Source organism: Fukomys damarensis, unplaced genomic scaffold (assembly GCF_012274545.1).
Source record: "Fukomys damarensis isolate Sample0158 unplaced genomic scaffold, DMR_v1.0_HiC HiC_scaffold_30, whole genome shotgun sequence".
In the NCBI taxonomy this organism is placed as follows: Eukaryota; Metazoa; Chordata; class Mammalia; order Rodentia; family Bathyergidae; genus Fukomys; species Fukomys damarensis.
Window position 1 is genome coordinate 68,618,806 of NW_022900942.1, and position 22,699 is coordinate 68,641,504.

General features: G+C 41.3%; 1 protein-coding gene across 2 annotated transcripts in view; it reads right to left on the reverse strand.

Annotated features, from left to right (window-relative positions):
• Positions 1–3,310, reverse strand: part of Ptpn2 (protein tyrosine phosphatase non-receptor type 2) — a 46,335-nt gene extending 43,025 nt beyond the window's left edge. For both annotated transcript variants that reach the window (XM_010638998.2, XM_010638997.3), the window contains exon 1: positions 3,201–3,310. The gene's annotated coding sequence lies outside the window, so the exon portion shown is untranslated. The remainder of the gene's footprint in view (positions 1–3,200) is intronic.
• Positions 3,311–22,699: the final 19,389 nt, after the last annotated feature.

Genomic DNA, 22,699 nt, shown 5'->3' on the forward strand with positions numbered 1-22,699 from the left:
TAGGGAAGAATGGCCTGGAGAAAATGTCACAGGTCACACAGGGAACGAGGGGCCAAAGATGGAAAGTCCCTCAGTGCAGCTAGAAAAGCTAGAAAGCCAACAGTTCATCAGAGTTCCAGGGGAGCTCAAGGGGCCCCAGTGCCCAAGCAGAAGAGCAGCAGCAGGGTGTGCGCCACATGCACACCCCACGTGGAAGGGATGTGGGGAGGGCGGGTGGCAGCACATTCACAAAGGCAAGGTGAGAGCCACTGGAGAGCAGGATGGAGACGAGCAGAGTGGTGACGGCAAGGAGGGAAGGGGGAGCAAGGAAGAGCAGGGACAAAAGGTGTGCGAGGACAGCAGGAAAAGGGCCCTCTACCTGGGACTCCAGGAAAGGGACACAACTTTCTAGGTGGTGGAAGAGTTCTTTCCTGATTTTTATCATTTTTCTCCTGACAAGGTGTGTGGGGTAGACCAGCCAGACGGCAGCATGAGCCTCGAGGGCATGCATGGACCCAGCAAGGGCAAGCAGTCCTGCACACACTGCAGTCCCTCCAAGGCTGGAGAAACGCAAGCACTGAGCCTCCAAGTGGGAAATCCACTTGCAGAAGACGGAAAGTAGATTATCTGTCACCCTGTACTAAAATCAAATAAAAGTGGATCAAAGACCTAGATATAAAAACAGAAATTTTGAAAATGCTGGAAGATAACAGAGGGGAAACACTTAAAGCCATAGGCACAGGCAAAGACTTTCAGAATAAAGTATCAAAAACACAGGAAATAATATCAAGAATCAACAAATAAGATTATGACCAAATTAAAAAGCTTTTGTACAACAAAGAAAACAATCAACAGAATGAACAGCCAACCTACAGAATGGCAGAACATTTTTGCTAGCTAGTCTTCTGGTAGAGAACTAATATTTAGAATACATAAAGAACTCAAAGCCGGGCGTGGTGGCGCACACCTGTCATCCCAGCACTTGGGAGGCTGAGGCAGGAGGATTGCCGTGAGTTCAAGACCAGCCTGGGCTACATAGTTAGTTCCAGGTCAGTCTCAACTACATAGTGAGACCCTGTCTCAAAAAAAACCTCAATGGACCGGGGATTTAGCTCAGCGGTTTGGTGGCCTACCTGAGTTCAATCCCCAGTACCAAAAAAAAAAAAACCCTCAAAAAAACTAACCACCTCAAATAAATGACCAAATTGGGCCAGGGATTTAGCTCAGTGGTTCCACTGCCTGCCTTTCAAAGGCAAGGACCTGAGTTCGATCCTTGGTACCAAACAAATAAATAAAAATAAGTAAATAAATGAACTAATCAAGAAATGGGCAGATCCACTACATAGACACTTCTCAAAAGAAGTACACATGGCTAATAAATACACAAAAAATTGTTCAACATCTTTAGCCATTAGAGAAATGCAGATCAAAACAACTGAGATTCTATCTTAGCCTAGTCAGAGTAGCTATCAAGAATATAAAAACCAATGGTGAGCTGGGCATGGTGGCACATGCCTGTAACTCCAGCACTTTGTGAGTCCAATGCCAGCCTGGGTTAAACAGTAAGACCCTGTCTCAAAAACAAAAAACAACAAAAACTAAAAACTAAAAATCAATGGTGGCAAGGATGGGAGGGGTGATACACACGTTCTTACATTGTTGATGAAACATAAAGTAGTACTACCACAATGAAAACTGGTGTGGAGTCCTCAAAACACCAAAAACAGAAATTCCACTCGACCAAGCTATCACTCTCCTGGATATATCCCTGAAAGAATTAAAACCATCACACCGTGGTGATAATGTGCATACCCATCTTTATAGCAACTCAATTCACAACAGTTAAGCTTTGGAAACAGCCACCAACAGATAAAAGGACAGAAAAAATATGGTGTATATATACACACAAGAGAATATTATTTACAAAGAAAAACATTATTATTAAAAAAAACAACAAAAAAACCCACAAATCTTCTGGAGGAAAATGGATGGAAAACTGAGACCATAATGCTAAGTGAAATAAGCCAGACTCACAGAAGTTAAATATTTCATATTTTCTCTTTTTATGAAAACCAAAATAAATAAATATCAAAAAGAAGGAAGACACTCAGGAAGGGGAATAAAGGGAAGGAGGACAGGTAAAGATTGAAAATAATGAAGCTATGTTATATGTATGTACCAATTCTCCAAAACAAACATCACTATTCTGTATTATAAACATGCGATAATTTTAACAAAGATCCTTATTTTAAATGGAAGAGAATATGTTTATTCAGAAAAAAACAAGATTATAAACTCAAAAGGCATTATTTTTAAATAAATTTTTTCTTTACTTTCTGTCTCAAGTTAGTTTTCGCTCGTTGCTGAGGCAAAACACCAGATGCCCAAAGTTAAAAGGGGAAAGGTTTATTTGGCTTACAGTTTGTAGAGCTTTCACCATAATCAGCTGGCTCCAGGGCAGAGTGCCAGAGGGCAACAATTCATGGTGGCAGAAAACAACAAAAGGAACAAAAGACTTGACAAAAAGCCTCTCTGCCCCTTTATTTTCTTATTCGGACTTAGGGCAGGCAGCACTGACTTTTTTTTTTTGGTACAGGGGATCGAACTCCGGCCCTTGCTCTTACAAGGCAGGCGGTGGAACCACTGAGCCAAATCCCCGGCCCCAGCCCTCACACTCTTAACCCTAGTGCCCTGGAGCCTAACACTGCATCATGAATCAATTCCAGCTTCACACTCTAGATCAAGCCACCTCTGCAAAAGCCTATGACCTCATGAGGCTCTGAAGGGACACCTAGACACAAACCATAATCCTTTCTATGTTTCACAAGTTTCTACAATGAGTACGCACTACTTACTGGGGAAAGGGGTCATGAACCAAAGTATACTAGTAAACAGTATATATGAACATATCATATTCACACATATAACAATGATTACATTTACTTTAAAGTCAGGAAAATCAGGTTGTAAAAAGAAAAATATGATTAGTGGGAAATACACCAAAATAATGGCAGCTGTGTTGGAAAGCTGAAATAATTGTAGGTAATTATTTTTCACTGTACTATACTGTCCCTTGAAAGTTTAAGAATATGTATTATGTAACCCGAAGATAATCACTACACCACTTACCCACCCTGACCCCCCACCCTCTTTCCTTCTCCTTGTCTCCTGCCTCCTAAACAAACCAACACATGCGTACACATGAACCCACAAGTACTTACATGGGCTCACATCTCTGTATCTGTTTCGATTTCTGTTTTCTGGAAACTTGGCCACTCTATGAGGATAGTCATGGGACTCATTCCGAATTTCCTTAAAATGACAAAAATGAATTTTAATATCTCTCTTAAGTTTTATTTAGCAAAACACATCTTCCAAGCCAGTACAGAAAACATTAATTAAGCACTTATGACATGCCAACAGACATGTAAAGTACACAGTCTATGTCTTTTCTCATTTAATCCTAACAATACAAATAGAAACTCTACTATTCCCTGTTTCATACACGAGAAGTGAATCTGCCAAAGATCAAAAAGCTGGCAAGTGACAGTGCCAGGTCTAAACTTTCAGACACAGGAAGTCTATGCGGTTTATCTACTGACTGCCTATTCTAGGCTCTGTAGAACTCCTGTAAGCAAGGGGTAAACAGAATTAGCACAAGGGAGATATAAGTCACATCACACTAGAACTCATCACATCTACCCCAATACTAGAGTTCCTACCTTTACATTCTTACCTATTTCTTCATTTTCATGCCACATAACTGTTTACTTTGAGAGCAAAGATAGTCACAAATGACTAGCAATAACAGGTAAGCCTAAGGTTTATTCCAACATTGCTGAAGTTCTCAGTGTCCCACATGGAAGAACCCTGTAAGGTTTGTCTACATGAAGCATCCAACCACCTCACATGTCTACTACGGTCAGCTTTTATCTCCCAAATGGAAGTTTTTTTAGCTGTCAGATGATTTATTGCATTGCATTTTTTATTGGCACATTTTAGATATACAATACGATAGCATTCATCACAGGGAATCTGTACCTACACATGGTATGTCTTGATCCTTTTTTTCCCATTCCCCTCCCTCCCCTTCAACACCTCTTCCCCTCCTTATTTACAAAAGCCTTCTTCCCATTTCACCCTTCTACTCCTTTTTTCTTGTCCCTTCTTTCCTTCCTCCTCCCCCCTCCCTTGTTCCCCTTCTCATTTGCACATTTTTCCCCCTATCCCCCAATATCTATTATACATTTTGGTCCTTATTTCTACTTTCAGTTTCTCACACAAGAGAAACAATGTATTTAAACATGTGTCCAATTTATTTCACTTAAGAGTCTCAAGGTGCATTCACCCAAAGTATTATTTCAAGAATTCATCAGGTAAAAACAGAAACATACCAATCCCCCAAAAACAAAAGTGTGCTTTAACAGTAAATGTTAAACTGGGCTTTTGCTCATGCTATCACGTAGAAGAAAAAGCATTTTAAAAGGTTATCAGAGTTTTACATGTCAAACATGAATCCACTTCTTCCTGAAACTCTTACCGAGGGCTCCTTATTACTCTCCTGTCTGAAACACACAGATGCCCCAGGATAAGTAACTTTCTAATTCGTTGTCTTTACCCTTTGGGCTAAAAGCTCTTCAGTAAAGAGTCAAAATATACTCTGCCTATAATGTGTCATACCTCCACCTAATTTCAAGCTCTAAACTCAATTATTAGTTTTTAGTACTTTTTTTAGGTGATAGTGGAGAAGAGATTTATTTTCTATTCCATTACTTGTCTTTGCCTTTGTTTGCTTCCTTCCACTCTCTCTGGGTTGATGTAACTAGTATTTTACAACTTTTCCACTCCCCAAGTTTCCATTAATAGAACACAATGTCCAAGTTTCTAACCTGAACTTCCCAAATTTTCTGGAAGTGAAGAAAATAATAATAATCTTTTAAGTTATAAAACATAATTATTAGTCTGAGGTAGGCAACAGGAGTTTAATTTTATTATTCCCAAATGGGAAAGTGATCAATTTCATACTACTGATTTTTATATTCATAAGTTAACACTTGCTCTATCATAAACGAAGTTTCTATAAATGAATGAGTTTGTTTTTACACCTTTATTCTATTTCACAGACTCATCATTTATCCTTGAGACAGTGTCCAATTTTAGTTACGACAATTTGGTAATGCATCAATATACCTGGAAAGGCAAGTTGCTCCTATTTATTCTCCACACCTTACAGTTGATAATACTTTAATTCACTTTATAATTTTCTTCTTAAAAGATGCTAAAAGTTCATTCTGAAAAAATCTTATAAGCATTGTTCATATTGTATGTAAATGGGGCTTTAAAAAGCTTTACTGGTCACTGCTAGTGTATGGGGAAGCCTAGAGAAACCTTCTTAATCATGTATACTTTAACAAATGGTTACTGACGCTGCAAAAAATAAAATGAAAAGGGGAGGGTCCCAAGTGTAGGCATAGGGAAGATATTTAAAATATAATGGAACACAATAAACTCAATGAGAAAAAAATATATATATAATGGAACAGCCACATCTTGTTCCAAGTCTTCTGCTTAAGAAATACAACCTGATACTGTCATAAACATTATTTGCTTTTCATATCTTTCCTTAATTTCGGTGACTTTATGAAGACAAGCCCAAAGCTTTAAAAAGCAGCTCCTACTCTTCATGCTTCCTCGCTGAATGTTTCTCATTTGATTTTCTGACTCAGAGTGAGCCCAACTAATGCCATCCTCCCCACCTCGCTTACAGCTAAGAACTGTCCCAAGACACACTCCAGACAATGGCAAGGAGCAGAATCACAGAGCTGGACTGCAGGAAACAGCTTAAACAAGGACTGAAGCTGACACGGTGGCGCACACCTGTGGTCCCAGCTATTCAAGAGGTTAAGGTGGGAGGATCACTTGTGCCCATAAATAAGTTCAAGACCAGCCTGGTCAACATGGGAAGAACCACTTCAAAAACAAACCACCAGGGGGCTGGGGATTTAGCTCAGCGGTTCGGTAGCCTGCCTTGCAAGCACAAGGACCCGGGTTCGATCCCTGGTACCAAAAAAATAAATAAACTTTAAGAAAAAAAAAAAAACACCAACAACAATAAAAACAAAACCACACTGGTTCAGCAGACCCTTGTCCTCATTTGGATCTACTTGGAACACAGGTTTTAATATCCAGAGCAGAGAAGTGAAATAGGCAGGAGCCATCCAGAAGAACCAAAGGTTAAAAATACATTCCAAGAAAGCCAAGCAGAAACTGAGGGACAGGTCATCGGTGATATCATGCAGTTGCAGTAACAGTCCTGACCGCCATTCTCCAGAATTCTCATTACCTGAGAAACATAAACAGTTACTATTATCTTTCCACACTGCTAAGCGTGTCTCCCAACTAATACGCACAGGATTACCAAATGTCAACAATAACTACATCAGACACTGATAAGGCATTTTGAGCAATACTCAAGATACAAGCAATTTTATAAGCACTCTATAAAAGCAATAAAGTACATAATGTTTCTCAAACTGAGACTGGGAAAGCAGGGAGCTGGGCTTTTCTCTGTGTCTATCACATACAGTACTGTAAAACCAGCTCTAATAATGTTCTGGTCCTAAGACTTTCCCCTTCTACAGCAGACAGAACCCGTAAACAGTGCTCCTACTTACCACACTGAGACTACCTCCTCTGTCAACAGTAAAACTTGCTAATCCAGGGTTTCTCATCTTGGCATCCTCAACATTGCAGGTTGGACAATCCTTTGTTCTGGGGGCTGGGCTATCTTCTGCACTGCCTTGATGTTAACAGCAGCACCCCTGTCCTCTATCCAGTAGTGGTCAGTCATGTCCCCCTTTCTATCTCTGACAGCCAAACTCACTCTAGAATGCCAAGATCAAACATACCCGCCAACATGCAGGTGAAGGCCACTGATGTAGAACACTAAAAAAGCCGTACTTTAAACTCAGTTAAATGGACCAGAGGGCAGGTGCAGTGCTCCACACATATAATCCCAGCATTCTAGCAGACGGAGGCAGGAAGATAGTAAATTTGAGTCCACCCTGGGCAATTTAGCCAGACACTGTCTCAAAATTAAAAATAAAAGGGATAAGGATGTAGCTCAGCGTAAAAGCCCCAGGTTCAACCAGCACCACAGGGAGGAAATGGGGTCTTTGCTCTGAAATATAATTTAACCAAAAATTTTAAGCCAAGTTTATTTTTAATATGATTTTTGCTCAACCAAAAGGAATGGGCCGATTTAGCTCAGTGGTGCTGTGCCTGCCTTGCAAGCGCAAGGTCCTGAGTTCGATCCCCAGAACTGGAATAAAACAATTTTATTAACCCAACTAGACTAAGATTTCCTTCATGTAGCCATATTAATAGGTGTTCTTTTTAAATTAAATTCCCAGATAACCATTACAGTGCTTACTTTTTAAAGTGAAAATATATGAATTTTAAAAGTCTTTCTGAAATGCATTACTAGGGGCTGGAGATGTAGCATAATGGTAGAGCACTTGCACATCCTGCTGGATTCCTAGCACCACCAAAAATAAAAATTAAAAATTATCTTTAAAAAACACAAAAACCAGTTGCTTTCTGAAAAACAGGTGGCTGAGAGCATAGCCACTCTGTTCCTTTCACTCTGCCCCTGCGTCATCACTGTTCTTTCTTGTGGGGAACAAGGGTCAGAAGGCCAGTCATGCGCCACGGCAGGACTTTTGAAGATGCCATCACCATGGAACCAGAGGTGGCATCCACTCGGTGAGAGTAGCCCTCCCAAGCTCAGCACACAACCCCAGCCCGAGAAGGATCAAGAGAAGAGCACAGGTGGGGCTCCCAAGACAAGATCACGTCCTGCTGAGAACCCACAGCAAGCCCTGACCTGCACAGGCCTTCTGAGACCTATTCAGATCACTCCCATCATCGCTGTGTTAACAAACTGATCAGACTAGGTTAAGAAAAAAAGATATTTAAAAAACATGTCAAAAACAAACAACAAGCCGGGCATGGTGGCGCTTGCCTGTAATCCCAGCACTCGGGAGGCTGAGGCAGGAGGATCACTGTGAGTTCGAGACCAGCCTGGGCTACATAGTGAGAGAGAGTTCCAGGTCAGTCTCAACTACATAGTGAGACCCTGTCTCAAAAAACAAAAAAACAAACAAACAAACAACAGTCCTGAGTTCATCCAGGTCCTAGGAAAAACAAACAAACAGACATGGCTGTCCCGAGCAACATTTAGCCTCTACACGAGTCAGCCCATATGCTGAGGTGATATGCTGTGCTCCTGCACGATTCAGGCCTCAAGGGGTTGCCCAAATAAGTCCAGCTTTACCTCTACACAGGGTACACAGAGTTTATAACTTGTGTTTTGCTTGGAGAGAAAAAAAAGTATTTTTACCTTTTAATAAAGTAATAAAGTCTTTCAACACACAATTCAAAGACAACCTAAATTCCCTGGCCATTTTGCTTTACGGAGGGGCTGACAGGAACACAAACAGCAGGCCCTCCTTGGTAGGGACACAGTCCTCCACACCCAGTGGGATGCCTAAAACTGCAAAACAGTGAGCTGAGTCCAATACCTTCCCATCTAACCCCCGCACTTAGCACTGTGCCTTAACTTCTGCAGCTGAGGTACAACAGCAAAGCTGCACAGATTTCTCTTTTCTTTCTCACCATTTCACAGATAGTTTGTCCATACTACAGATCGTAAAACCTCAGAACATTTTTCTTTCCTAAAATTGAGAACTTTTACCTTTTCTTAAAGAAAGTAATTTTATGATTTTTGTATGGTATATCTGAATGGCCACATCACTACTGTTGATCTTTGGGGCCATAAAGTGAAATGAGGGTTACCTGAAAACAAGCAGATAGCATGAGAGCTTATCTGATAACCATGATGCCCACCAAACAGCTATAGGGCAGGGGACATAGACAGCCAGGATACACACACAGGACAAAGGGAGTGTTCCAGATGTCGCCATGCTACCCAGAACAACACACAATGTAAAATTTACAAGCTGTCTATTTCTGAAATTGTCCACCTAATATTTTTGGACTGAGGCTGGCTGTAAGTAACTGAAACCACGGAGAGCAAAACTAGGTAAGGAGGGACCACTGCACTGCAATGTGTTTATAAACATGGAACCACTGTACTTACAGACCTACTTTAATCTCTGAAGACTACTATGAATAGTAGGGTCTCTTTCTGTCAATACATCCCCATCACCTTTGCCCAAACCATCCCAAGACAGGGTCTTGCTCTGTTGCCCAGGCTGGTGTCAAACTCTTGGGCTCAAGCAATCCTCCTGCCTCAGCCCCAGAACAGCTGCGACTACAGGCACATGCCACCTCTCCTGGCCATCACCATTTATGCCACCTCTCCTGGCCATCACCATTTATACAACTACTGTCTGAGTCTGTTCGGTATTATAACAAGATACCACAGCTCAGGTAAATCATGAACAACAGAAATGTCTTACTCACAGTTCCTGAGGGTGGGAAGTCTAAAATAAAAGCACCAGCAGCTCTGGGGTCTGGTCCCTGGAATGGTAAGAGGGAAGCAGGACCCTCAGCCACATTTACAAGGGCACTAACCCACTCAGCAGGCCCTGCCCCGTCTCCCCCAGGTCCCACCTCTTAACGCTACTGGATTGCAAAGAAGGTTTCAGTGCACAAACTGGGGAGCCACACACACTGGGAGCACAACAACTACAAAAATGCAGCCCCTCTGGCTACATCCAATGGGACTCCCAAACTTCCTATTAAAAGGAATGCGATGACTGTCCTTAGTGATTGTGCGTACCTTTCCAATTATTTCTTGAAGACCCTCTAATAATGGAAATCTTCAATCAAGGGCCCACCTGGACAACATGACTCCACAAAAACTAAAGATGAGGCTTGTGTCTTATTCTCAATACCAGTACTACAGCATCATGTTATTTTCTGTGTTCAAATGCCTTGATTTTTTTGTACTGCTTTCCCTTTCAGATAAAGTTTAAATTTAAACTTTCTTTGGGCTGGTATGTTTTAAAATTGCACCATAAGTGAGGGCTGGGGAGGTAGCTCGGTGGCACCACACTTGCCTGGCAAGTGCAAGGTCCTGAATTTGATCCCTGGTACCAAAAGAATTACATTATAAATGTGTCAATTTAAAGAGAACTGATATCTTTACATACCTACTCTTCCATCAGGGATCGGATTTGTTTCTCCATTTATTTAAGTCTGTCAGCAGTTTTACTTTTTACAAAAAATAATAAATTCAATACTTTTTCTCATTACTAGGGATTGAACCCACCACTGTTGTCCCTGGTAGGGAACGAGTGGTCAGAAGGCTGTGTTACAGCACGGCTTTTAAAGATACCAGAAAGGTACCAGGGCCTTTGCACTCAGTTACATGCTGAGCCCTGTAAGTTTCTTTTTTAATTTTGGGATAGATCTCACTAAGTCACTAAGTGGTCCAGGCTGGGCTTGAATTTGCACTTCCCCTACCTTAAGCCTCCCAGAGTGCAGGGTGACAGGTGTGCATTACGGTGTCCAGCTCAACACATTCTTGGTAAACTTATTCTTAAACTTTAAAAAATTCCTGTGGCTGGGCCAGGGCTTTGGCTCAGTGGTTCCGTTGACTGCCTTCCAAGTACAAGGGCCCGAGTTCAAACCCAAATAGCCCCCCAAAAAAATTCCTGTGGCTATCTTGTCATCAGTATTTTTTTCTTCTTTAATAAATGACAGTAAAGTATATTACATTCCCTTAACTTGACCACCTTTATATTCACAGAATATTTATTGTTTTATATTTATTTCTAGATTGTGTCGGTTAATTTAATATATTACAATTCTGACATTGTCAGCAGAAGAGGGTGCTTTGTTTTATTTTGTATTTCTGAGTGATACCTGCTGGGCTGAAGGTTTAGCTCAGTGGAATTGTGGCTGCCTGGCAAGCACAAGGTCCTGAGCTCAATTTCTGCTACCAAAATATATATATATTTATAAATAAATAAAATGATCCCTGCTAATAATATATTAGAATTTTAGGATTAGCGTCACAAGTAAAACGGACCTGTTTATTCAGAGGGCAGAAAGAAGCTAACTCATTTATTTCTGCCTATTGTTTTTATACATTCCTTCTTTCAAAGGTTTATTTCATTTTGTTGTTTTTCTTTCCTTGACTAAATACTTGATTCACTAATATTACTTTTATTTCCCTCTTACTTTTTGTTTTTGTTTTTGTTTTTCTTTGGTACCAGAGATCAAACTCGGGACCTTGCGCTTGTGAGGCAGGCAGCGGAACCATTGAGCTAAATCCCTGGCCCTATTTCCCTCTTACTTTAAACAAAGATTGTGCCTAAATTTTACAGTCTGTAATAGCAGTCTTGACATCTTCTCTCACTCAAAAGTGGTTAAAAAGTACTCCTTTCTATATATTATGTTCCTTATTTTCTTTTCCACTGTCCTTTGCTATAATAATCAAGTTGTCCTTGTTCTACTTCATTAACTTAGAACTTAAAATATCATTTCTATTTGACTGAGGATTGGTCTTAAATATTTTTAAGAACATGTCTGATCATGTACTTTTCTACTAATACAAAATATTGCCAGGGGTTTGGCTCAGTGGTTCTGACGCCTGCCTTGCAAGTACAAGGGGCCCAAGTTCGATCCCCGGTAGGAAGGAAAGAAAGGAAGGAAGAAAGGAAAGAAGTAAAGAAAGATAGATAGATGTATTAATAAAACCTTATTAGTAAAACCTATGCCAATTATATTCTTCCCACCGCCCAATGTCCCTTATTTTCTTCAAGTAATCTAACACTTGGATCCATATTAATTTTTATGTTTTTCAATTATCCAAAAAATACCTGTTACTTGCAATAAGGCTCACAATCATAATAATTATTTGAATTTAATCCTAGATTAATTTCACTTGGCTTTACTGTACAAGTCAACTTTCTATCTCTGTTCCATTTCCATGGGTTGACATTTTTCCACTATCTTTAGTGTGAGAAAAGATAAACTGGAAGATAATCTGATTTGTTCTTCCCTAAAGATAAGTTGGTTTTCCTCCTTGCAGGGTTTTTTCTTTATCTTTGTTTTTATTTGTTTTGTTTTTCTTTTTCTTTTTTGAGACAGGGTCTCACTATGTCGTTGAGACTGACCTGGAACTCACTATGTAGCCCAGGCTGGTCTGGAACTCACAGTGCTCCTCTGGCCTTAGCCTTGCAAGTGCTGGAGATTACAGGTGTGCGCCACCACGCCCGACTCTCTTTATATTGAATACTTAAAAAATTCTTAAGGGTGCATCTAGGTTTTTATGCTTTTTAAAAGCACAACTTTATAGTAAGTCACCTTTGTTCCTGGGATGAAACGTCACTCAGCCCAGAGTCATCCTTCTACTGTGCCACTGGTTATCACCCCGCTTCAGCCTCCTGCTCCTTCAGAACTCCTAGACACAGACTGGGGCCTTCCTGCGTCCTAAGGAGTCTCTCATAATACCTTTTTCTGGGGGCAGGGTACTAGGGACTGAACCCAGGACCTTGCACATACCAGGCAAGTCCTTCCCTCTGAGCTACACTCCCACTCCTTTATATGTGTATTTGGAGACAGGGTCTCACTAAATTGCCAAGGCTGGCCTCAAATTTTCGATCCTCCTGCCTCTGTCTTCCAAGCAGCTGAGATTATGAGGGTGCATCACCACATCCAATAGTCTTGAATTTTTTACTTCAAAAACAGCATGCTGTAACCTTTAGAACTCTTAACTACGCCCAGTTTATTTTATTATTTTTTGTTGTACTGGGGGTTGAACTCAGGTACTTGCACATACTAAATGAGCATTCTGCCACTGAGCTAGTCCTCTCTGTTCACTTTGGAAGCCAAATTACACCTTTTTCTCTATTTCTTACTCTATTTCACATGCTCTAAATAACCTAGTCTCATTTTCTCGAGGCAAATTTTCCATACAGTCCTTTAATCCCGCCCGTGTGGATGCTTACATTTAAATGCTTACTATTAAAATTCCTCTGTCTCCAGCATGTGAGTGGATGCAACCTTTTTCTGGAGTCTGGTAATCAATCCTACACTCTTTGTTATCACTGTGTTTTGGTCACATCAATGATAAATTAGAACAGAACAAAAACAGCTTCGTAGGGCTGGGGATTTAGTTCAGTGGCACTGTGCTTGCCTTGCAAGCTCAAGGCACCAGTACCAGAAAGAAAGAAAGAAAGAAACAAACCACCCCCACTTCCAGGGCATGACTGCAAGACCTTAACAGTCCTAGAAAATTCGCTTCTTATAGTTTTCCACCACTTATTGCTAATTTCTACTGTTACTTGCACAGTTCCATCTAACAACTTTCCTTCCTTTAAAAACAACAAATGAACAAACAAGTCAGGATGGTGGCGCACACCTGTAATCCCAGCACTCGGGAGGCTGAGACAGGAAGATCACTGCGAGTGCGAGGCCAGCCTGGGCTACACAGAGAGTTTAAGGCCAGCCTGAACTGCATAGTGAGACCCAGTCTCAACCCTCCCAAAACCAAAAAAGAACAACCCCCTCCCATCTCAGAATACTCCTCGAGATCCCCAAGGAACCCCTGTGCTGAGTGCCCTTAGAAAAGCAATCCCATTTGAAAGCAACACAGGAAATTTCATTTTTGCCCAAGGGAGACAAAAGCCAGGTGTGTGAACAGACCTGCAGGAGCTTCACGTGAGAGCGGGTGCCTACCAAGCAAAGGCCCTAGGTTCAATCCCCAGCACCAAAAAAGGCAAACAAGAATGAGCAAGAACAAGCCTACAGAGGTGAGCAGCGAGGGGCAAAGCACACAGACATCTCGTAGGAAGTCAGCGGTGGGAAAGTACAGAAAAACAAGCCCGTGGAAAAACAAATAATAGATACGGTGAATTATAAGCACCAGGTGCACGAGGGAGGCCATACAGGGAAGACGGGTGAACAGGTGAAAAGGGACCAGGTTAAGAGGCAACTGTATATTTCGCTCATTAACAAAAGGAGAAATGCTGTAAATTATGAAGACAGTATTATAAATTGGGGGAGCAGTTTATTCAACAAACAGCACGATATAAGCAGGTAGTTATGTAGAAAAAAATTAACTAGGGCCGGCTGGAAATTTAGCTCAGTAGTCCCGTCTCCTGCCGCGCGAGCCCAAGGTCCCAAATTCAATCCCCAGTATCAGAAATAAATAAATAAATAAATAGACAGGGCTGGTGATGCGCACCTGTAATCTCAGCACTCAGGAGGCTGAAGCAGGAGGATCAACAGTTTGAGACTAGCCTGGGCTACATAGTGAGCATAAAGCTGCCTCAAAACACACAGGCACATGGGCCAAGGATGTAGCTCAGTGGCACAGCCCCTGCCTGGCAAGCATGAGGTTCTAAATTCCATCCCGAGTACCAACACACACACACACACACACACACACACACACACACACACACACACACGAGGCAGGCAGGCAGGGAGGAAGGGAGGAAGGGAGAAAGGGAGAGGAAAGACTAACTAGCCAGGAACAAGAAAGGATGCCCAATTTCACCACTTCAACACAGTACTGAGAACTTCTAGTCATAGTAATTAGGTGATAAAAAGAATTAATGGGCATCCAAATTGGAAATGAAGATGCTAACCTCTCTCTTTTCAAATAGTATGATTTTACACGTAAAACTCCTAAGGAGTTCATAAAAAACTGTCAGTTAATACATGAATTCAGTAAAGCTGCAACACACAGAATCGGCAATACTTCTATTCATGAGCAGTAAACATCCAAAAAAAGGAAATAAAACAATCCTATTTATAAAAACATCAGAAAGAATACCTAGGAGTAAATTTAGTTAAGGGGATGAAATATTTATACCCTAAAAACTAAAAAATTTGCTGAAAGAAATAAAATATTATCTAAACAAAAGACATGCCATGTTTACAAATTTTAAAACCTCGAAGACCTTCATCATAGTGTTAGGATGGCAACAGTATCTAAAACAATAAACTAGTTTGATGTGATTCCTATCAAAATCCCAATGGTAATTTTTAAAAAATGAAAAAAAGTTTATCCTAAAGTTCATCTGAAAAGTTAAGGAAACCTGAAGAGCAAAAGCAATCCTAAAAAAGAATAACAAAGCCAATTTTCTGATCTCAAAGCTTACTACAAGGCACGATAATCAAACTAGGTCTTTCTGTAAAGGTTTAAAGACAGACACACACACCCATAATACAGACAACAGGACAAACTCATCTCAGTAGTAAAATGATTTCCATCAAGGGTACCAAAAGCATTCAACTGGAAAAATTACAATCCTTTCAACAAATACTACTGGAAAAACTAGATACCCACACACAAAAAGATGAAGTTGTAGCCAGGCATGGTGGTGTACACTTACAATCCCAGCTCTCTAGGAGGCCAGAGCAGAGAATCACATGGTCAAGCCCAGCCTGTGCAACTCAGTGAGGTCTAATCTCAAAATGGGGGAAAAAACACTAATTTAAAAGGGCTGGGAACTTGGTGTGAAGATCCTTAGTTAAATCCCCAGTATTGAAATGAACAAACAAAAAAAGTTGAACCTTTACTTTATACCATACACAAAAATTAACTCAAAATGGATCAAAGACTTAAATGTAAAGAATTAAAACCATAAAAGTCTTAGTTGAAAACACAGGGATTGCAATCTTCATGAACTCGGATTTGACAATGATTTCGTAAACTTCCCAAAAGCACAAGAAACAAAAGAAAAATGATAAATGAGACTCAAAAACGTTTACAATAAATACAATTTTAAAAAAGTACATGGGCGAGGGATTTAGTTCAGTGGTTCCACTGCCTACCTCGTAAGAGCAAGGACCCGAGTTGGATCCCTGGCAAAAGAAAAAAAAAAAAAACAGAGTAAAAAGATAATCCACAAAGGAAAATAGCTGTAAATCACAACTGATTAAGGATTGTGATTTTTCTGCACCATTAAAAGTTGACATTTTCCACCTTTTTTATTATATTCATACTAGTAGGCATGAAGATATCCACATCAAGCACACAGCGCCTGCCAAGACCAACTTTTCAGCTCTTCCCCAGGAGAAACGGATCTCAAGAGAAGTGCCATCCAGAGATCTGACTGCACCAGACCTGGCCCTCCCAGGAGGGAGGGGCAAGCACCAAGCACACCTGAAGACTCTTCTTGGACTGAGCTTTGTAACAGAGCCCTTTTATCTCTACAATGAAGTTGCAGCTGTGAGCATGTCTCCCAGCACATTCTTCCAACAGCTAAGACAGCCATTAGCAATAAAAATCCAGAGTGTGTAAATTTTTAGGCATAATGCAATTGAACACAACAGAATACAGTGCAGTGTGAATATAACCCTTACGTGACTCACTCTATTGTCCTATGTGCTTTAATGCCACAGTCTGGCACCAGACCTGTGGTATCTATCTGCAAGGTACCTATGTGAAGACCATATCTGAGCTTCAATGTCCTACACAATGAGGTTTCAAGAATGAATACTTCACTGTGTCCTTCTACAACAGCTTTACAGAGTACATGCAAACCACTTGACTAATAAAAGTGAACACTTTTGAACACGTAACTTAGGATTCACTTACAGATTTAAAGTATACAAAAAGAAGTTTAAGTATGTTCTCCCCTAAGTAAAAACTCATTATCAACTTGAAATTAAAATTCTACCTTCCTCTTATAAAACTAAGATTAGTCTTTTCTAACTTCCTGAATTCCTATTTACTGCTTCATCATAATAGTTGAAGAAAAGCCTGGCATAGTGCATATCTGTAATGTCAGCATTCAGGAGGCTGAAGCAGGAGGATTGTCACAAGTTTGAGGTCAGTCCAGGCTACATAATGACTTCAGGGCCAGCCTGATCTACATAGCAAGACCCTGTCTCAAAAAACAAAAAAACACAATTCAAGGGAGAACATTCTACATGGCAAGGATATAAACTCTTCTGTATGACAGATATCAAGCAAAACTATGTTTCAAAGGGCCAGGGATTTAGCCCAGTGGTTCTGCCACCTGCTTCACAAGTGCAAGGACCAGAGTTCAATCCCTGGTACCAGAAAAAAAAAAAAAAAAAAAAAAAAAAAAGAAAGACAAGTAGTTTTTTAAAAAATGATAAAATACTATGCATCAAATACTAAAATATTTAATGTAAATATTTTATATTATATAAATATATAATTACTTTACTGACAATGATGGACAATGATGTAGCCAAGATCTTTAAAATAAATAAATAAGAGCCTAAGCTTTGTAAACTCACCTGTGAAAGACTACATCAGAGCAGAAGCCATTCACACTGTTACAGAGTAACTGCGATTTTCTAAGGTGGCCCCACCATCCTTGGTCCTTTACTAGGAATGTAGTAGTACAAATTCTAGGAGCCATATAAACTGAACTCAACCGACAGAAAGAATTCCTGGAAGCGGAATACACTATACAGAGGAACTGGTAGCTTTCATAACCTGAAATTGTAATACAAGATTTTCTTCAGAGGAATGAGAGCAATTTGAGACAGGGTTATAAAGGATCAGTGATATGAACTAAACGAAACTGACAGGACTAACAGCATATGTTAAATTAGACTTACAGCACTGAGATGGAAAGAAATAAAAAAGGCCCGGGCACACTCGCACAGCACCAATACTTCACACTGAGAAGGACACCAGAAATCCAGACAGAAGTGTCTAATCTTAAACCAGACTCTTGACCGGGACAACTTCCTGTCTTGCGCTCATCAACTCCAGCAGTTTTTGCTACCTGAAGTCATATGCTATACTGCAGGAGTGGGGGCTGGGGGTGTTAGGTCTCTCACACAAAGGTTTCATCTTACAGGTGCCCCAAGGAGCCTATGATCTTTTTTTGTTTTGTTTTGTTTTTGGTACCGGGGATTGAACTCGGGTCCTTGTGCTTGCAAGGCAGGCCACCGAACCGCTGAGCTAAATCCCTGGCCCAAGGAGCCTATGATCTTAAACAGCAAGAATTTCAAAACAACCTCCTGACCCATGATTACAGGGTATCTATAAAACATTAAATTGGTACATTTTAAAGTATTTAAAATGGCATTAATTCATTTTAATGGTTACTTCAAAGGATAGCCTCACAAGGTAGAACATCATTGCAATTAATAAAACAGGAAAGTTTAGTATTCTAATCAGAACAATATTCAGTCAGAATTTACAGTCCAGGGCCAGAGATTTAGCTGTGGCACCATGCCTGCCTCCCAAACACAAGGTCCTGAGTTGGATCCGCAGTATGGGGGGGGGGGTTACAGTCTCTAAAATTGCGTGTTGAATTTTGTATCATTTCCTCAGTTATCATCTGCTATGTTTTAAATTGTATATGCTAAGCCTGACTTAATATATGGCAAATCAGGCTTGGAATTTAGCTCAGTGGCACTGCATCTGCCTTGCAAGCACAAGGTCCTGAGTTCGATCCTTGGTACAAAACACACACACACACACACACACACACACACACACACATACACACACACACGGCAAATCATTATTATCCAAAGTAAAGGAGGGTATAACCACAGGCTCTCATTTACTAGTCAACTTAAATATTGTCTGATTCACACTTTCCAACAAGGAATAATGGTTCTAGTGGAGCAGTAAGTGGAACTACCGAGAGTTAGATAAGAGATAAGAATTTCTAAAGAAACAAACCACACTTATCTGAGAGAGGGCAAATACGCCCGTGTTAATGTTAATTTTGTTCACCTTGACCTCATCTGTCTGACCTCTGCTTTACTCAGACTAGGTCGACAGCCAGGAAGGACACAGGGAAAGGAGAATGAGCCGACTGCCAAGAGCTGCGAGGGCTCCCAGACAGGCTCAGGAGCTCTGGACAATACCGCTAATTCAAAGAGCCCAGAAAGAAGATAACTAGAAAAGCCAAGAACAAACACAACCACCTGGACTACATAATCTGAGGCACCAGTAATCTACAGAATGTATGTCAAAGACAAAACCTAAACCAGGAGTGGTGGTGCACACCTAAAATCCCAGCACTCGGGAGGCTGAGGCAGGAGGATCGCTGTGAGTTCGAGACCAGCCTGGGCTACACAGTGAGTTCCAGGTCAGTCTCAACTACATAGGGAGACCCTGTCTCAAAAAAACAAAACAAAACAAAACAAAACAAAACAAAACAAATACCTGTTCTAGGTGTATTCTCTACTGGGCCACGGCTCCCCCAGGCTGCTTTCCCTTCAAGTGATCCAACAGTTCCACGATAACAAAACAAAAACGAAAAACATCCCTTTCAAACCTGAGCTGAAGTAATATCTGGTCTTGGCCTGTGCTGTGTACCTGATGTGTATATCTAGTACGAGTATAATAAAAAAGGTGGAAAATATCAACTTTTAATGATGCAGAGAAATCACAATCCTTCATCAACTGTAATTTGCAACTATTTTCTCTTTGTGGATTATCTTTTTACTCTTTTGATAGTGGATCCGGTGTATGAAAGTTTTTTTGAGACAAAGTCAGTCTCATTATGTATGCCATGCTGGCCTTGAACTCACTGTGATCCTCCTGCCTTAGCCTCTGAGGTGCAGGCTGTGCCACCACACCTGGCTTCTTTGTTCTGAATACTAAAATGTACATACTATTTACTAAATTCCTCGTTTAGTAACCAATCCATTTAACAATCTAGTTGAAGGACCTTAAATAAGCAATATCCATGTTCACTGAAAGTAGAGTAAGGGGCCACAGTCTCAGATGAAAAATATAAAAATTCATTTTTCTTGCAAGAATTGAGATGAGGTATAAAATAAAAGTTCTCATACCACCAAGGCCAGTTTTTATTATATCTAGATTTTGCTCAAGAATAAATCTTTTCTTTTCCTAGCCCTATTAGCGCTGCTAGAAGAGTACAATTCATAAGCATGGTTACAAGTATCATCCACCACTATGATAAACAAAGGAGAAAGTCCCCTTGAACACTTTTTTCCTGTTCAAGTAGTGCAACTCTCAAGAGTGGTTTGCTTACTGCAAATTGTGTCCCCAAAATATGTAATATGCTGCTGCACAGTATCCAACTCACCACTGTGAAAGGGGACGTCATGGGTGCTCCAGAAGGTTCTGACAGAGCCTCACACCCAGCAAGGGAAGGGGTCTGGAAGAGTCCCCAAGGAAGTGAGACTTTGGGGATGAGTAGGAGGTATTAAGCAAGAAAGGAGGGGAAAGTTGTGCCAAAGCAAAGGGAACTCATCTACAGAGGGGAGAACGAACACACATTCCCAGGAGGAGAACACAGCGGACAAGAAGAAGGAAAATGAAAGAGGAAATGAAGCCAGAGGAAAGACATGTGGTCTTCGGAGCAGAGGGTTTCACACTGTGAGCAATGGGAAACCACTCAGTGTTCGGCAAAGAAGCTAAACAACCACGTTTCATTTCAACTACCTCTCCCCACTTCTTCCCTCCAAGCGAGGCTCCTTAAAAGAAATCCACACTGCTCATCTGCCTTCTTCCCATCTTCTCCACTCTGGGCTTCTGTAATACACTGAAAACTGCTCTTTAAATTAGTTTTTTAACCTGTTAATCTTCTGGTTGCTCAATTCAATGGGCCCTTTCAGCCTTGACCTTATTTTGTCTCCTCTGAAGGGTGTGGCCCTGTGGACTACCAGCTTCTCCACAGTTCCACCACGGTGCTCCCCACGGCCTTAGCTATTCTTCTCTAGCCTTCACTGAAAGCTCCTCCTCTCTGCTTACTCTAGCAAATGCTGTCAATTTTAAGATTCTGTCTTTGGGGCCAGAGATTTAGCTCAAACATGCCACCCGCCTGCCTCACAAGCACAAGGTCCAGAGTTCAATCCCCCGTCCCCAAAAAAAAAAAAAAAAAGCTCCTGTCTTTGGCCTTCAGCACTGCCAAAACCTCAATTTTCCCTGGGTGATCTAAATCATCTAGAAACCCAATGGGCCAGGGCTTTAGCTCAGTGGCACCATTATTGCCTAACAAGCCCGAGGGCCCAAGTTCAATCCCAGATACCAAAATAAAAAAAGTATACACTCCATTATTTTCATTTCAATTTCTCTCATGTACCTCAAACAAAATTAACAAGTTCCAAAAGCAAGCACCTCTCTTTAACATCTCAGATTTCTCTTTCTTCTTCATCCTACCTGCTAGAACCTAAGCTCAGCAGCTCAACATTTCTGCTTCACTCCCACTATCGTTCACTCCTTGCCCATCCAACCCAGTACTGGCCAGAATGATCTTGCCCAAAAGTGAGTCTGGCCGCGATGCTCCAACGTTTCGTGTTCCTCAGTGAGCATCTATTCTGACCCACAAGATCCTTCTAGGCTTGGCCTCATTCTCCAGCACTGAGACCTCGCATCACACCTAACACAGGTGCAGCTGCTGGCGGTTTTCTCAACACTGCATCTCTGGGCTTGTGCACATTTCTTCCTTCCCTGGAACGCTAACTCTCTTCCTCTGCCTGGCCTTCTCCAATAGGCCAACCTGTCTTTCAAGACCAAGATGAGGCTTCCCTCCTCCAGGAACTCCCTAGAAGTCCCAGGAGCAACCAGGACTCCTAGCTACTCCCTCTCGTGGCACCCTATGCTGAACCCTGGGCATGTTTCCACCTGCTCATCTGTGACTACCTCTGGAGGCTGGATCCACGAAAGGAAGTCTGGCCCTTTGGAGGTCCCTGTGGCCTGCCCCGCACACGACAGAAAACATGGACTTGCAACAAGTCCAGAACCCGAGTGCCCCTGGAGCAGGAGCTTCTCAGTGACCTTCTCCGGGGACATGCAGAGGCCCAGGCAAAAGCTGGAGGTCAGAACATACTTGTGGAATGCTGAGTAGATTTTCTAGGCTCACAGAAAAACACAGCAAACTCTTCCTGGTTTTAGTGGTCTATGACCTACTTTTACTGTTAGCAGGGTGCATGGCATGGTTCCTACCGACCAAACTGACGCTGGTTCTTCCACTGTGAAGAAACAGTAAAACAAGCCTCAACCAACTAAGTAAACCACAGGATTCCTAGACACTGGGGCATGGAAATGTTTCCTGAACTCCTTAGAATTGGATGTCAGTTTTCGATGAAAGGAGGTACCACAGGTGCATTGTGGCTGGAAAGATCACAGCTTTCTATGAATCTCAAAAATGTTAATGACACCCCCCCTAAAGTCACACTGCTTAAACAAAACGTTAAGCTGAATTAAACTGTAGTGTTCACTCTTCCCTCTCAATCTGCATTCGGATGTATCACTCATATCTCAGAGACAGCAGTCTATTTAAAACAAATGTAACTGGAAAAGCTCACATGAAGACTCCCACTAGAATTTACATTTAAAGCTTTCTATATTTGGAAGAGTCCTTGCCAGCATTCTCAGTGTCCTAAAGTGCTCAGAACCCAGGTGAGCCTGCAGATGTACCCAAGACGAAAGGGTGACACTACAACATTACTTTGAAGCAAATATTTTTTATGGTCATCTAATTAAATGGAATGGGCAAAAGCCAAGATCACCCAGATTTACAGGAAAGCTTTTTATCTCGGGAAAATGTTAATGATTAAACAGAGGAGATGAAGCAGTTAAATCATCTTTAAAGAGATAAGGGCACCGGGCGTGGTAGCCCACATCTGTAATCCTAGCACTAGGGAGATTAAGGCAGGATCGCCACGAGTTGAAAGTCAGCCTGAGCTACATAGTCAGTTCAAGGCTACCCTGAACTACACAGGTAAACAGTCTGGGGGGAGGGGACAGAAAAGAAAAAAG